This window comes from Panthera onca, chromosome A2, assembly GCF_046562875.1.
Source record: "Panthera onca isolate mPanOnc1 chromosome A2, mPanOnc1 haplotype 2, whole genome shotgun sequence".
In the NCBI taxonomy this organism is placed as follows: domain Eukaryota; kingdom Metazoa; phylum Chordata; class Mammalia; order Carnivora; family Felidae; genus Panthera; species Panthera onca.
The window spans coordinates 1,670,284-1,686,237 of record NC_138340.1 but is presented as its reverse complement, the minus strand read 5'-3'; positions in this window follow the sequence as shown (position 1 = coordinate 1,686,237).

Sequence of the window (15,954 nt, the reverse complement as noted above, 5' to 3'; positions counted from 1 at the left end):
ACTGACTGCATTTCATTTATGAAATCAAGAGGCGGATCTTTCACTCGGATCGCGTTTCCAAGATGCCGGAGACACAGCGGCCCCATCAGGGCGGCCGTCCAGTGTGCTTGGGGTCGTCCTCTGAGCTTCCGAGCACAAAGCACCCAGCAGTGCAGGGTGGGGGTGTGGATGCAGGGCAGAGAACACGGAACTGGGACGCCCCATCTGCGTCCATCCCCAAAACTGACCTCAGCGCCTCTTCTGGGCCTTTATGCTCTTCTCCAAGAGAAGGTGTGAGCGGGAGGCCTGGGCTCGAGACTCGAAGACCCACCAGCGCTTTGCAAATAGCGATCGTGTTGTTTCTCCTACAGTTTCTTCACCCTGTTTTGGTGTTTCTTCTTCTTCTTTGAAATGCATTTTGAGACCGTCCGTCCGCAGGGGGTTCTTTGTGGTGAAAAGAGGCACCGGGCACAACCAAGATGAAACTCTCCGCCCCGTGACAGAAGCATCAAAATATGGGAAGGTAGAACGGCAGGGGCTGCAAGAACTCTGAGAACTGGCAAGGCTGGTCCTAACACTGTTTCCTTTCCGTGCCTTCCGGTTCCTGGCTCTGCAGAAGGCCACGCCACCCAGGGTCGGCCGGGCTCATTCAGGAGGCCTACTGGACAGGACTTTGGGGATCAATACGTATGGGAGGGACAAGGAGGGGGCTGCCCGGAAAGCGGGCCCGGAAAGCTCCGGAGCCCCGCCCACCTCTCTCGTTGGGCCCATATGCGGGTTTTTCCCCCTCCATTGTGACCTGCCATGGCACAGGCTGCCTGCAGGTTGCTGTGACCTTGGTCGGGGCGGCCCTGAAGCCCAAGCAATCCCTGAAGGTGCTGGCACAGAAGGGTGGCAGGTGCCCGCCCCACTGGGAGCCGGGACGACTGGTCTCTCCTTGAAGGGATGTGGACAGCACAGCTCCACACCCACCAGCCGTGTCGACCTTGACCCTCTGTGTTTAATTCATTCTTCTCTGCACATGGCAGACCCCACTACAGAGAGGCCCCTGGAAACAGGTCGACAAGCCAGAGGAGAATGAGCACCACCAGGGAGCACTCGTGGTCACTGGAAAGCGTGTAGCCGCACTGGGGAAAGGGCAGGCGGACGTTCATGAGCTGTGGTGCTAAAGCCATGCGCCGACTTCAACCCTGACTGTGGGGACTTGCGCCTTCGCTCCTCCCGAAGCCTGGGGCCCTGCGGTCCCCTCCCCTCCCGGCTGACCCTAGAGGTTCCCAGGAAGCCCCCGCGGGCGGGCAGCGTCCCTCCCCGAGAGATCCAGCGACACGAGGGGGAACCCCACGTGAGGGGCCTCCAGGCCGCAGCAAGGGCTCGGGGATGGGGGTTGGGGGCTCCCCCCGGGCGACCGCATCAGGCTCCGCCCTTTGCGCAGCACGCCTGTGGCCGGTCTGCGGGACCCGGCGCAGGGTTGACAGCGGAAAGAGTGACGTGAGGCCTCGCTGGCGAGCCGGCCCCAAGAATGTGGCACTCTTTCTGGCCAAAATGTATCACTCTGGGAAGAACTCCAAGCCCAAGGTTGAGAGAGGAATCTTTCCTGCGCTCAGAACCCAGTCCGGCGGCCCACAGGGAAGCCAAACAGGGTCCAAACGGGGTCAGGTGCAGACCGGGCCAGCCACCAGGTGTCCAGGGGCTCCATCCCGGCTCTGCCCCTCACTAGCCCTGGGAGCTCATGCAGGGACCACACCCCTCCCGTTCCTTCCGTTTCCGTGGGGGGTCTCGGTGATGTCTCCTCGCTCCGCTCCTCTATGACCAGGAAAACGAGAACGTTCAGGAAAAAACCCGCTTTCTACTGCCAAGTGGCTTACCTGCCTCCAACCTGTTCCCTGCCCATCAGGAGGATCGAGAGAGGTTCTGAGTTTGGCAAACGCTCGGGTCCCCATCCTCGAAGCCATGCGGGCCTGTCTCTGGAGAGGAGAGATTCTCAGACCAGGACAGTCTGGGCTCGAGCACGGGGTCAGAGCCTACCGTCCCCCGTCCCGGGGAATGGGGGGAGCATACTGGCTTCCGGGCAAAACAAAGCCCAAGCCGGGCCCTTAGTCCCAGCCCCCACTGGGAAAAAGCAGCAGAAGCCGCCCTCCTCCCCACACTGCTGCTGTCCTGTCTGTCCAACAACCTCATCCTGGCCGCCTTTGGAGCGGAGGGAGGGAGGAAGTGCCCTTCGTGTCTGGTCGCTTTCCTGGCCAGCACACTTTGAAACATACTGTCCGTGGGTTCCTGGAGGCTCTGTTTTCGGAAGACAGCTTCTCAGATGCCCAAGGCAGTGGATGTGGGCCAGGCCTGGGGAGCCTGCGGTCTTCCCTGGAGCGTTTCCGGAGGCCGGGAACCAGGGGACGCCTCAGCACCGGACCTGCACGGAGCCACAAGGTGAAATGGAGAAGCAACAGGCAGGACAGGTTCCACCACCGAGGTAGCTGGGGGACTTCCAGCAACTTCCGCCTCTGCACCCAGCTTCCTCCTCTGGAGAAAGAGGACAATTAGTGGCACCGAGGTGGTCGTGAAGATAGTTAATAGGCACGAAGGACATGATAAGCGTTGGAAAAGTAAAACTGGCTGTGACGCTCTCGACTTTCAATGGCCTGTGGTGCAAATAAGTGACCACTGTCCCTTCTGACTCCTGCAAGCATTTCCTGCTAACTGCTGACCCCACGTTTACTATCTGTTCACGGCCTTATCTCCCCAGTCAGACCATCCTGTCTGGGGGACACGCAACGGGCTCACAGAAATAAACTGGCGGAAAAAATAAAAAATACATGTAAAGACAGCGTTGTCCACTGTCCTGGGGGCGGTGATCCAAGGCGACGCAAGGGGCATATAGGGTCCCGGAAGGCAGCTCCCTGCATGGTGGGGCTGGGGAGGCGGAGGGGGTGCCTGTGGTCCAGTGTGTGTCAGGGGCAGTGTGTGTGTGTGTGTGTGTGTGTGTGTGTGTGTGCGTGTGTGTGAGAGCTGGAGTGGGGGGGGGGGTGCTGGTGTTGGAGCTGGGGACAATACCCTGGGGGTGGGGACAGTTGGGGATAGTGTCCAGGAGATGGTGTGGGAGATGGGGGACAGTGTCCCAGGGGACCTTGGTTCTGGGGTGGGAAGCTGGTATCCCGGGGGGACGTGTCCAGGGTGGGGGGGATGGTGTCCTGGGGGCTGGTATTGGGGGTGGGGCAGGCGAGGGGGCAACGGTGTGGGCGGGGGTTGAGGGATCGTGTCCCCAAAGTACCCCGTGCCCCAGGGTGGGGATTCGGTGTCCCACCATGGGGGAACGGTGCCTGGGCAGGAAAGGGTGGTGGGGAGGGATGGTGTGGGGGGGGGGGAGGGGGACCCAGTACGCCAGGGTGGGGGTCCAGTGTCCGGGGGTAGAGGACGGTATCCCGGGGGGGCAGTGTCAGGGAGTGGGGATGGGGGGGGGGAAGGGTCGGTGTCCCGGAGGGCTGGTGTCCCAGGGTGGGGGTCCGGTGTCCAGGGTCGGTGCTGGTGACCCGGGATGAGGGGTGTGAGGGAAGGAAGGAGGGGGCGGTGTCCCAGGATGGGGTCGCCGGTGGAGGAACGGGTTCCAGGGGCCTCGGGAGCCAGCGAGCGAGCGGAGCCGCCTTCCAGCGTCTCGAACCCCCGAAGCCCCCGGAAAACATGATGCACCCCCTTCTCTGGGCCTCGCGTCCACTGCCGACCCGGCAGGCAGCAGGCGGAGCAGAAGCAGGTGGCCGCCCTCCGGGGGTCTCCCCGGAACCTGCCCCCTGACCCCACGCCTCCAGGCTCTTCTGGAGGCTGCGCACGAGGCGCGGCCCTCCAAGGCGGCTTCCGATTGGCTGAACTTGCCGGCGATGAGGGCAGTGTTCACAAGTGCAGTCCGAGGGGCGGAGCCTCCAGCCCGGGGCCCGCCCACCCCCGAGGCAATAAAAGGCAGTAAGAAGCCCCGCCCCCCGGCTGTAAGTGGGCACGTGGGTGCAGAGCCCTTCTCTCTACTCCAGAGCCTGGGTGATCTTAACACACATTTCGGCTTGTCACTTCCGATTAAATCTTTCCATGATTAATTACAGCTTGTGGCCTAGTCACACACAGGAGTCCTATACAGCTCTTTCTTTCTTGTTTTTTTCAGTGCAAGTATGACTCAACTATTAAATGAGACGTATTATTACATGAGACATATTTATACTAAAAAGTTACTTATTGTTTATCTAAAACCCAAATGTAACTGGGTATCTCGCATTCTATCTGGGAACCCTATTTATAAGAACTTGTTCATCATTGTGACCACCTGATCAGTGGGGCCACGGACCCCAGACTGTGAGCTCCAGGAGGGCAGGCACCTGTCAGTGTTCCCTGCTGTCCCGTCCCAAGCAGGGTCTGACCAAAGGAGCTGCCTGTGGTAGGCTGAATAATGGTCCCCACAAAGATATCCACATCCAGGGGCGCCTGGGTGGCGCAGTCGGTTAAGCGTCCGACTTCAGCCAGGTCACGATCTCGCGGTCCGTGAGTTCGAGCCCCGCGTCAGGTTCTGGGTTGATGGCTCGGAGCCTGGAGCCTGTTTCCGATTCTGTGTCTTCCTCTCTCTCTGACCCTCCCCTGTTCATGCTCTGTCTCTCTCTGTCCCAAAAATAAATAAAAAACGTTGAAAAAAAATTAAAAAAAATAAAAATAAAAAAATAAAAAAGATATCCACATCCTAATATCTGGAACCTGCGTATCTTACAAATTTTGCTGATGGGACTAAATTAAAGATCTTGAGATGGGGAGAATACCCTGGATGGGGCGGGGCGGGGGGGGGGGGGGCGCTGGCAGGGAAGGGAGGCACGGCAATGGCATCACAAGGTTTCTGATAAGAGGGAGGCAGGGGGGTCGCCTGGATGGCTCAGCCGGTTGAGCATCTGACTTCAGCTCAGGTCATGATCTCGAGGTTCATGGGTCCAGGCCCCACACCGGTCACGGCTGCCAGCGCAGAACCCTCTTCAGATCCTCTGTCCCCCTCTCTCTGGCCGTCCCCTGCTTGTGCTCTCTCTCTAAAATAAATAAACACTTAAAAAATTATGAGGGAGGCAGGAGGGTCAGAGTGGAGGAGAGAAGTAAGGTGATGCTAGAAGGCACAGGAACGGGCATGTGAGGCAGGACCACCAACCAAGGGATGGGAGGGCGCTTCTAGAAACTGGACAAGGTAGGGATGTGGATTCTCCCCTGGAGCCTGCAGAAGGAACACAGTCTTGCAGAAGCCTTGAGCCCAATGAGACCGATTTCTGACTTCTGACCTCCGGAACTGTAAGAGAACAAATCTCTTCTCTTTAAGCCACTACATTTGTGGTGACTTATTACAGCAGCCATAGGAAATTCACTCAGTGCCCAACAAATATTTGCTGAATGAGCAAAAGAACGTCTGAAAGAATGCAAAAGGCAGCTATGGAATACGGTGTGGGTCAGAGCCAGGAGACCACACTGGCCTCCCGTGTGTCACCAGTCATGAGACCCTTGGCCATGAGATCATTCCAGAGCCTTGGTTTCTTAATCTGTAGTGTGGGGTCCCTCCTGCCAGCCTCAAGGACTGTGAGGGGTCAGGAGATGACTGGACAGTGGTCACAGGGTGTGTGTGGAGCCAGCTAGAACCGCGACCTTCCCTCTCATCTCCAGCCAGACTCCAGCCATCTCAGTCCGCAGCCACCTGCTCTGTCACCTGCCAGGACCTCCTCTAAGAACTTTCGTGTATTCACACTCATGTTTACAATGACTCCATTTCAATAATTACCGCGGGTTCCTGAAGGTGGCAGCTGAGGCAAGGGGAGATAAAGTCAATACCCCAAGGTTACCCAGCTGTTCAGTTGTAAAGTGTGGATGGACTGAAACCGTCAGGGAACGAGCCCAAGGTGTGGCCCACTCCTGTGGCCTCTCTGTGCCTCAGTCCACCCTCACCAAGCCGACCTTCCTCTCGGGGACACGGGAGCCCCCGCGTGCAAAGGGTGTGGCGGTCAAGACTGGTTCTCAGCAGGGTAGACCGGTCACACCCTGAAAGGAGGTGAGAGGTCAGAGACTGGGGAGCCCCACCTTGCCCCGGAGATGGAATTCATCTGTGGGATGTCATGGATTCCTGGAGGCCAGAATGTCTGGCTCACCTGGCGTGGGGGAACGCCCTTGAGACCTCCCTCTCCCTCACCCCAGCCAGGAAATATGGGGGTCTCCCCCCTCCAGGTCTGCCCCAGGGAGATGCCGGTCTCCAGGGGGCTGTGTGTCCTCCTCTGCCCTTTACGACCGACCGACCGAGGCAAGCCTTGGGTCAGCAGGGAGGAGGGGGAGGAGGGCCAGAAGAAGGAGAGGCGGGTGGCCAGCCTGGGTGGAGGAATCCCCAAACCAGCTAAAAATAGCCAGGGAAATTATTCCAACACCTTCCCAAAATAGAAAACAACCTCCCCGCCCAACAAAAGGCTCGGGCAGCTGGGGGGGGGGGGGGGGGGGCGGGGGGCGGGCAGGGAGAGGGGGCGGTGATGAAGAAAGCTGGCCTCGGGCAACCCCTCCCCATGCCCAAGACTTGCTAACCCCCTCAGGCTCTATCTGCCCAGCTGCCCTCCCCGGGGCTGGCTGTGCGCTCACCCCGGGATCCGGACGGCGGGCACGCCCAGGAGGGGTGGGGACCCTGGAAAGTGGATCCCGACACCCCCCCACCCGGGCCCAAGGGCCGCTGACCGGGGGAACTGGGAGGGCCCGCCACCCAGGCTAAAAATAGCCCGCATCTCCGCCCAGGCTATTTTTAGTCCCTTCCCCGAGGCCTCAGCACAAAGGCAGCCACCGAAGGGCACACCCCGCCGGGCAGCCCGGGCGCCTCTGGCCACCGCAGCGGCCGGAGTTGGGGGCAGACCCACAGTGCGGACAGATGTGGCTTGAGCGCCCGACCTGGCGGCTGGCGCCAGGGCGTCCCCAAGCCCTCCGTGAGCCCTCCTGCTGCCAAAGAGCGAGGGAGACACGCGGGCAGGGGGTCTGGGCCCCAGAAGGCGCCGGGCCTGCCCTCTCTCTGGATCGGGGAAGAGTGGGGCGGGGGGGGGGGGGGCGGGTCTCGGGTCCCCGAAATGACAGCCGAGCAACGGGCAGCCGCTGCCTCAGTGTCCGCATCTGTGAAACGGGAGCCAGCGGCGCACAGCGCGCGGCCTCGGCCAGGCGGGGCCGCCGGGCCCGGGTGCCTTCCGTTCCTCCGGTCCCGCTCCCGCCCGGGCGGCTCCAGAGACGCAGGGGCTGATGTCATCCCAGCCCAGTCCGGCCTCCGGCGCCGCCGTCATGGGCGTTACTGCGCCAGGGAATCCCGGCCCCCGCGCGGGGCCCCCGTGGAAACCCGTGACGCCAGCGCCGCCGCCGCCGCCGCAGGTCTTCCGGCCGGCGCCCGGGCGGGGCGGGGCCGGGGCGGGGCGTGCTCCCGCGCGGCGCCCCACCCCCACGCGTCCCCGGGCGCGCATGCCCGCTGCCCCAAGCCCGCGCGCGCCCTCGCAGGCCCGGGGTGTGTAGGCCTGCGCGGGCGGTGGGGGCGAGCGCGTGCGTGCTCCGAAACCCCCGGGCGCGGTCCCGCGTGGAAGGCACGTGGGCAGGCGTGCACGGCCCTGGCCGGCTCTACGGAGGGGGTGGGAACGCAGGCCTGACCCTCCAGGGCCTGTCCGGGATGTGCGGGGTGGAGGAGGGGAGCGGGGGCACCCAGCCTGGACACACATACACACGCGCACACTCACACACTGCTCACACGCTCGCCGCCGGGCTCCCTGGCCTGTGGGTGTGGGGCCGCAGCGATGACTCCGAGCCTGTTCACTGTCTCCCCGCCAGTCTGGGAGCTAATTACCGTCAGGACGAGACGGGTTGGCTGGAAAGATGAACAAATCGCAGTGTGTCTGCAGCACGTCTGGGTCTGCAGGCCCACCAGCGTCTGTTCCCAGGGTGTGGGGCACGACAGCCGACAGCCGTGCCGCTGTGCGTGCAGGGGGCGCCTTGGGCATTTGCTTGGGTCCTGCAGGGCCTGGGCTGGGTGATGGACGCAGCAGCCATCCTGCCTGCTGGGTGTGTGTGTGTGTGTGTGTGCGCGTGAGACAGAGAGACAGATCTGTGGGAGCGTCTAGTCTCCTTGTATATAAAATGGATCTAATAATAGTACTTAGCTCCTAGATTATGAGGAATAAATGAATTAATGAACATGAAGTGTGTACTCCTCATGGGGCCCAGGAATCCCTCCCCTCAGTGTTTTCCAAGAGAAATGGAAACTTAGGTCCACACCACGACCCCGAGGTGAATGTTCATGGCAGCTTTACTCTTAATTACCAGAAACTGCAAACTACCCAGCTCCGCATCCCGGGAAAACCCATCCTGACTGGAACAGTCAGCAATACAGACCTTGACAAGCCTGGGGGGGGGGGGGGGGGGGGGAGGGACGCAGACCCAGGAGGCCACACAGTGTGCGTCCGTCCACGAATGTGAAGCGACCGGAACAGGCTCATCCACAGACAGAAAGGGTGTCAGAGGCTGTCACGGGCTGGGGTGGAGGTGATGCTAATGGAGACAGAATTTCCTTTCGGGGTGAGAAAAATATTTTGGAATTAGGTAGAGGTGATGGCTGCACAAGTCTGTGAAAACACTAAAAAACTTCAAAGGGGTGAATTTTGTGGTATGTGAATTACATTTTTTAAAAATACAGTGGGTTTTTTTTCCCCATATTTATTTTGAGAGAGGGAGCACGCAAGCAGGAGAGAAGCAGAGAGAGAGAGCGAGGGAGAGAGAGAATCCCAAGCAGGCTCCGAGCTGTCCGGCACAGCGCCTGATGCGGGGCTCGAACTCACACACCGTGAGGTCATGACCTGAGCCAAAATCAAGAGTCGGATGCCCAACCGACTGAGCCACCCAGGAGCCCCTACACCTTCTTCCTAAAGGAACAAACTGCTTCCACGTGCAACAAGGACGCCTGTCAAACACAGTTTGCTGGGTTTAAGGAACAGACTCCGAAGGCTGCACACTGGGTGATCCTATTTTCATATCCTGGAAAAGGCCAAACTATAGAGCCGATCCTCGCTTGCAGGGACCGGTAATGGGGGGAGTGGGCTGACCAGGGGCAGCAGGGGACTTCCGGGATGATGGACCTTCTCTACGTCTTGAGTTCGTCGGGACTTAGGGGATCGTGCACCTAAAAAGTATGACTTTACCATCTGTGAATTAGACCTCAGTGAGCATAGCTTTACAAAATAAATGCGAGGTGTTTAGAAAAATGCCTGAGATACAGTAAAGAGACAACAGACCACAGGCTGTACGTATGCACAAGCCCATGTCTGTGCACGTGGGCACCCACAAAAATATGCACACAGACACGCACCTACATGAATACGCACAGTTATGCACGCAGAACACACGAACACGGACAGCTCTACACACACGCAAATATATGCGCGTGCGCAAACGCATGTCCCCTACGCATACGTGCACACGCTCCAGGCACACATGGACGCGCACGCTCGCCGGCAGGGCAGCGGCCCGGGAGCCCTGTCGGAAGGCTGGGAAGAGGCAGCTCGCGGCCGCGCGGCCCAGACTGGGTCTCCGTCAGCTGTGTGTGGGTGTTTCTAGGTCTCCCGCCTCTCGGTCAGTCTCCGGGATGCAGACAGCAGCCCGCCCCGCCCCCGCAGGCCTCCGCCTCCCAGTACTGTCTGTCCCCCACCTTCCTGACCCCACCCCAGCAGGCGGCCGTGGGACGGAGGACCAGCGAGCGTCTGCTTCTCACGGTCTGCCCCTCTCCTCTCCAACTCCGCAGGAGCGCCCTCCCCTCTCTGGACCTCAGTTTCCCCGGCGGTAAAATGGAAGGATGGTTCCCGGGAATATCCAGGAGCCGCTGTGCAAGTCTCCCAAACTACTCCCAACTACAGCCCTGATCCTGCCAACTCTGGCTGCGTGTTTTCTGGAACCTTCTGCAGACAACAGCCTAAGCCCTGAGGATAGAAGCTCAGATGGTGGAGATTGCAGGCTGAGGGACCACCTGATAAGAGATGTTTGGGGAGTGGGGTGTGAGGTCACCGTGGCCTGAGGGGCCCTCCGAACCGAAGTGTGGACAGCGAGTGGCTTCAGGCAGGGAGGTCAGGAACCGGGGTGGCCGGGATGGATGGCACAGGACGGCTGTAGGGAGAGAGGAGTGGTGATCACGTGCGCAACGATGCGTGCACAGCCACGAGGGCGGCGTGCGCCCCTGGCTCTGGTTTCTGCGGGCGAACGACCAAGTGGACTCCCGTTTCCTGCTCGGTGTGTCTGGGACCCACAGGTATGCGCAGGCGTGAGCCTGTTTTCATCCCTGAGAATATGTGTCTAGAATGCGGGTCTCAGGATCTCTGTGTTGTTCCTGGATGTACAAGGCCCAGTGCACGTAGACACTCAGTACGTAGTTGCAAAATGATGTGTCCCTTTATTCATGTGCTCACTCCACAAATATTTATAGAGCGCCAACCAACTGTCAGGTGCTAGGGCAGAGCAGTGAGCAAAACAGACAAATATCTCTGTCCTGTGGAGCCGGCGGCAGCTATGGGTCCACAGGGCCACTCATGTTCTGCGTGCGGGACACTAGTGCAGGCGCCTAGGGAGGCACAGCCACACGTTTGCATGCGGGGCAGAATTAGCACCCGCATGGTCCACATGCATGCACACAGGGGTGTGTGCACAGGTCCACCGGTGGCTCCTGTGCGGGCATGTGCAGTCTGGGGCCCGGCCCCTCCCTGGCATTGCCTGCCCGCCCTGCCCATCTGCCGAGAGTGCCCGGGGCGGGGTGGGGCCGGGCGGGCCGGAAACCTCTCCCAGCTGCTGTGCCCAGTTTCAGGGAAGCCACCCGCTGGCATCCTGCCACGGACGGAGCCCGCCTGCCCTTGCACCTGCCCCCTGGGCTTCCAGGAAGGTCCCCAGTTGGCCCTGCCTCCAACTCTGCATGACTGAGTCCTCTGCGCCCAGCCACACAATGCAGGGGAGGGTGTCCAACCCACTTCCTCCCACACGGTCGGAGCCAGAAGAGACTGAGAGCAAAGTCTCTCCAGATGGGGTAAACTGAAGCATACATACACTAACGACCATTGGAGGGAGTCCCAGCTCTCAGGTGGGGGGCCCGAATGCTGCTCCCACCCGCAATCCGCTGGTGCAGGGGGTCTGCAGAGTGAGCACGTGAACTTGGAAAACGTTGCACTACCCTGATGACCGCACGGGGTGCGTCAGAACGCCGGTGTGCATGCATTAGAGTTTTTACTCACACGTGGACGCCTGCACAGATGACGGTGTTTGAAAACTGGGGGCCTTCTTCACCAAGGGACACTCGTGAGCAGGTCTGTGCCTGAGTATAGTGGGTTCAGGCGCACTCCGGTGCCACACACACTGGGTGTGCGCACACACGAGGATATCTGCTCGCTGTGGGTGTTTGTAGGCGGGCGGGGGTCTGCACACACGGGGGGTTTTCACACGGGAGCGGGACGGCGCGCGCAGTGCGTCTTGCACGCAGTAGGTCTTGCGTGCGGCGGAAGGCTGCACGTGCGCGTTTGCATGCACACGGTATAGGCTGTGCGTTGAGGCAGCGGCCCGCGCACAGTAGGCTGTGCGCACAGTAGGCCGGGCGCACCGTCAGCAGCGCAGCCCGTGCCGCGGAGCACGCACCGGGTCCCCGCGCCGCCACCGCCCGGCCTGCCCACCCCCGCGCCCCGCCGGGCAGGTCAGGCGGCTCCGGCGGGGCGTGGGGCGGCCAGCGGGGCAGGGAGGCTATTCCGGGCGCTGGCGCGGTGCCCGGGCCCTGCGCGCCAGGCCGCCCGGGGAAGGCGCCGCTCACAAAAGGAGGGTCTGTGCAGACGCCCCGCCCTCGGCCCGGCCGCCCGCCGCCAGGGGCTGGGGGAGGGAGACGCCGCCGGGACCGCCGCCGGCGCAGACTCCCCCCCTCCCCACCCCGGGCGGCCGCAGACACCGCGCCTGGCGGGCACCAGCGGGAGGCTGGCACCGCCGGGCGCGGGAGGGGGTCGGCGGCAAGCGCGGGGGCTCCCGTGCGCACCGGCAGCGCGCCCAGGGCGCACACGAGGGGGCTCTGGAGAGGGTCGGGGCCCCCGCCGTGGGGAAACTAGGGGCCCAGACCCCTGCACTTCGCCCACTCGGGGATTTCTCTGGCTCTCGCACACCCGCCTCTGTGTCCAATTATCCAATTTTAAGTACCGAGGAAGCCGGGACTCCTGCCTGAGCGGTCGGGAGGGGCGTCTGGGGCCGGGGTCAGCGCCCCTCTCCACCCTCAGAGCGTCTGGCGAGAGGGTGGGGTGGAGGGAAGGCGCGGTCCAGGTTCTCCAGGCCGAGCGTTTTGCGAAGCGCTTCCGCGCATTATCTGGTTTCACCCTCTGCCGCGTGGGAGGGCGATTAGACTTTCCCTCGTGTGGACAGGGAAACTGAGTCACGCTCTCTGGGCGCCGCGCGGGTAGCTAGTAAGCCGCCGAGAGCCGATCCGAATCCAAAGCTGTGCGGCTCTCGAATCCAAAGCTGTGTGCCCTCTCCTCCTGACTCCCCCAGCAGCCACCCAAGACGAATTTATGGTGCGCCTGCTGTGTACGCCGCGGCACAATCGTCGCCCCACGCGTGCGCGCAAGTGATCGCAGGCTCACGCTCCGACTGGTGTATGCGCGCGCGTGGGGCTGGAGCAGCCCCGCGTGCACGACGGTCTTCGGCCGGGCCTCCGCCGCCCGGAGACGCCCCTCATCCCACCCCGCCCCAGCCCCAGAGCCTGGGAACCTCCGGCGCCCGGGAGGAGGGGGTAGGGTGGGAACGAGCAGCACGAACAATGCAGGGAAGGGGCAGGGAGGGGCTTCTCCAGATGGAGCTTCTGTGTGTCTGTAAGTGTGTCTGCCGTGCGTCCTTGGGGGAGGGGGTGGCTTGCGGGCCGTGCTGCAGGCCGGGCGGCTCGGGGTCTCCGGAGGCGCTCGCCGGGCACCGTGGGTCCCTGGCAGACGCGTCCGTCCCCACCCTGGGCTGGCGGCAGGCGGGTCTCTCCCTCGCCGCGCAGCCCCAGGGCCGTCATTCCCAGACTTTCCCCTTCCAGCAGAGAAAGCCACGCTCTGGGATCGCCTCCCCACCCGCGTGTGCGCTCCGCCGCAAGTCCGACGCTCCCGCGACCCTGAAAGATCTAGCAGCGAGGCCACGCCCCCTGCCTGGGGACCGGGGTCAGGAGGGAGCAGAACCGCCGGCTGAGGCGCCAGGCAGGGCACCCCGGGGCGGCGCCGGGGGTGGGGGTCGGGGGGCGTGGGGCTGGGAAATGCTTCCAGAGGGAAGGGAGAAGGTGAGGCAGGAATGGGACAGGCCTGCCCAGACCCCCGGGAGGAAGGAGGGAAGAAGTATTTGGGAAGCTGGGAAGGCCCTAGCTTCCTTCTACTGCTTTCCTAGAGGAGAGAATGTCATGTCCCGAAAACCGTGCGCGCGCCGCCCCCCCCCCCAGTCATCTTACACGTGGAGGGGGCCACAGGTGACCTGGGCCCACCAGCTGCCCGGCACCTTGCTGTGGGAGAACCAGCCCACAGAGATGCTTCCCAAGTCCCCTTCTCAACACCCACGGCCTTTCCCTAGGGCAGGGCCATACCTGAACCCCCTGGGGGAGGCAGGAAGGACCAGGAGTGATGCCCCAGGAACAGCCTGAGAACGCGTCTGGCGGATAAATAAAGAACTGCCCTACTCCCTCCCTGGCCCCGGGTGGGTGTTCTTATTCATTCCCTACGTATTCATTGGACCCCTGCCGGGAAACGGAGAGAGGAGAGCGAGCTAGAGAGAGACATGTGTATGCACGTGCACACGTCTGTTGACCGTGAGGCTGGGCTCTCAAGTGTCTGCACGTGTGGCCGGGGGGACACGTTCGGGTATTGCTGTTTGTGGGTGTTATGGGGTGACTCGTGTCCGCTCACAAGATGCTGGAGTCCTGCTTCCTGGTACCTGGGACCTTATTTGGAAATAGGCTTTTTGCAGATGATAAAAGATGAGGTCATGAAGGCGGGCCCTAATCCGAATCGGCGGGTGTCCTTAGGAGAAGGTGTAATTTGGACGCAGAGATGCACTTCCATGGGAGACAACGTGGGGAACACGTCCCAAGCCCGGGAACACCTGAGGCCAGCAGAGAGAGGCCTGGAAAGATCCTCCCTCAGAGCCACAGAAAGACACCTTCGTCTCACATTTCTGGCCTCCAGAACCAGACGCCAACATATTTCTGTTGTTGAAGCACCCCCCCCACCCCCCACCCCCGCCTCACTCTGTTACACCAGCCCCAGGACACGCATACAGTGGGCGTAGCATGCAGTTAAGAACAGTGGTGTGTGTGTGTGTGTGTGTGTGTGTGTCCATGCCTGTTTGCAAGACTGAGTATCTGGGTACGTGCTGTTCATGTGTGCAGGCACAGGTGTGCATGTGTGCATACAGGCGGCCACCCATGGCCACAAGTTAGAACAGACAGGCCTCTGGCCACGGCCACGTCTGCTCCTTTGTGCCCTGGTGGGTTACCTGTCAGGGTCAGGCGGAGCCACGTAGCTCCCGGGTGGGGTGGGGAGGGAGGGGTCTGGGTATAATCACGAGACCCAGTTCAGGGGTTCCGGGAGCCCAGGGCTCACTCCAGGGAGGAAGAATCCTGTAAACAGCCGCACACCGACTCCCATAATAGTAGCTAACTCTTCTGGAAGGCTTCCCACTGTTCTAAATGCCTTACATATTTTAACTAACTGGATGCTCACAACAGCCCCAAGAGATGGGCACTCCTGTTAGTATCCCCATTGCACAGATAAGGAAACTGAGCCCAAGGAGGTGAAGCAACTTGCCTAAGGGCACACAGCCGGCCGCCTCCGCGGGGGCCGGGTCGCAGCCTCCCTGCACTGGGTGGTGTCACCGTAGCTGGTCAGGACCTAGCACCTGGCAGGCCTGCGTGTGTCCCTTAGGGACAAAACAGCATGTCCTGGAGAAGAAGGTCATCATCCGCGGGTCAATGTCTGTCCACAGCTCGGGATTCGGACCTCTTTGTGCCCAAGCGTTGATGAAATGCCAGGGGGGCCCCAGGCTGGGAGGGACCACGAGGAACCTGGGGGTGAGGAGACAGACCCTTCCCCAGCCCTCTTGCAGCAGGAGCTAACACAGGAGGCAGACAAGAAGCAAATGGTGGCAGGATTAAGTCTGTCCTTACAAACAGGCAGGTGCTGGGAACCTGGCGGGGGTGGGGGGGTGGGGGGGGGTGGGAGACGGAGCTGGAGACGGGCTCTCAAGGTTCCTGTCTGGAGAGCTTCCCCAGGGAGGGGGCATCCGACAGGAGAACAAAAGGGCAGAGCTCAGACAGCGGCGTCCGGCCCCGGGGAGCGAGGCGCGTGCCAACGTCAGCCGTGTGTGAGAATCTGCGTGCCCTCCCGTGTGTCCTTGTCCGCATGGAACGGTGCTGGCGTGCACACAGCGGCCAGGTTCAGACTTTGGTCGTGACGCACACCACAACACGGACGAGCGTCCAAGCCTCCGAGCATCATGTGAGGGTGAGAAGCCGTCTGGTGTCTCATCCCATTTCTGTCAAGAGCCCCCAACAAGGCAAAGCCACACAGGCCGGCCATGGATTCATGGGTGCCAGGAGCTGGGCAAGCAGATGGGGAGTGGCCGCTAACAGGGCTTCTTTTAGGGTGTTCCGGAATGTTCTGGAATGTTCATGGAATGTTCTGGAACTAGGTAGTGGTGATAATTGCACAACTCTGTAGAGTATGCTAAAAACCACTAAATAAGACTGTAAAGAGGTAAGTTTTATGGTATGTAACTTCTATCTCAATTATATATAAATATAAATGTAAATATCAATATAAATAGGTATAAGATCCTAACTGAATCACACAGGCCTTTGCTTGGTCCCTGAATGCACCCCTGTCCAGCTGTGTGACCTTGGGCAAGTGGCTGCACGTCTCTGAGCCCTTGTGCCCCCCCCCCCCCTTTTGTAGAAAG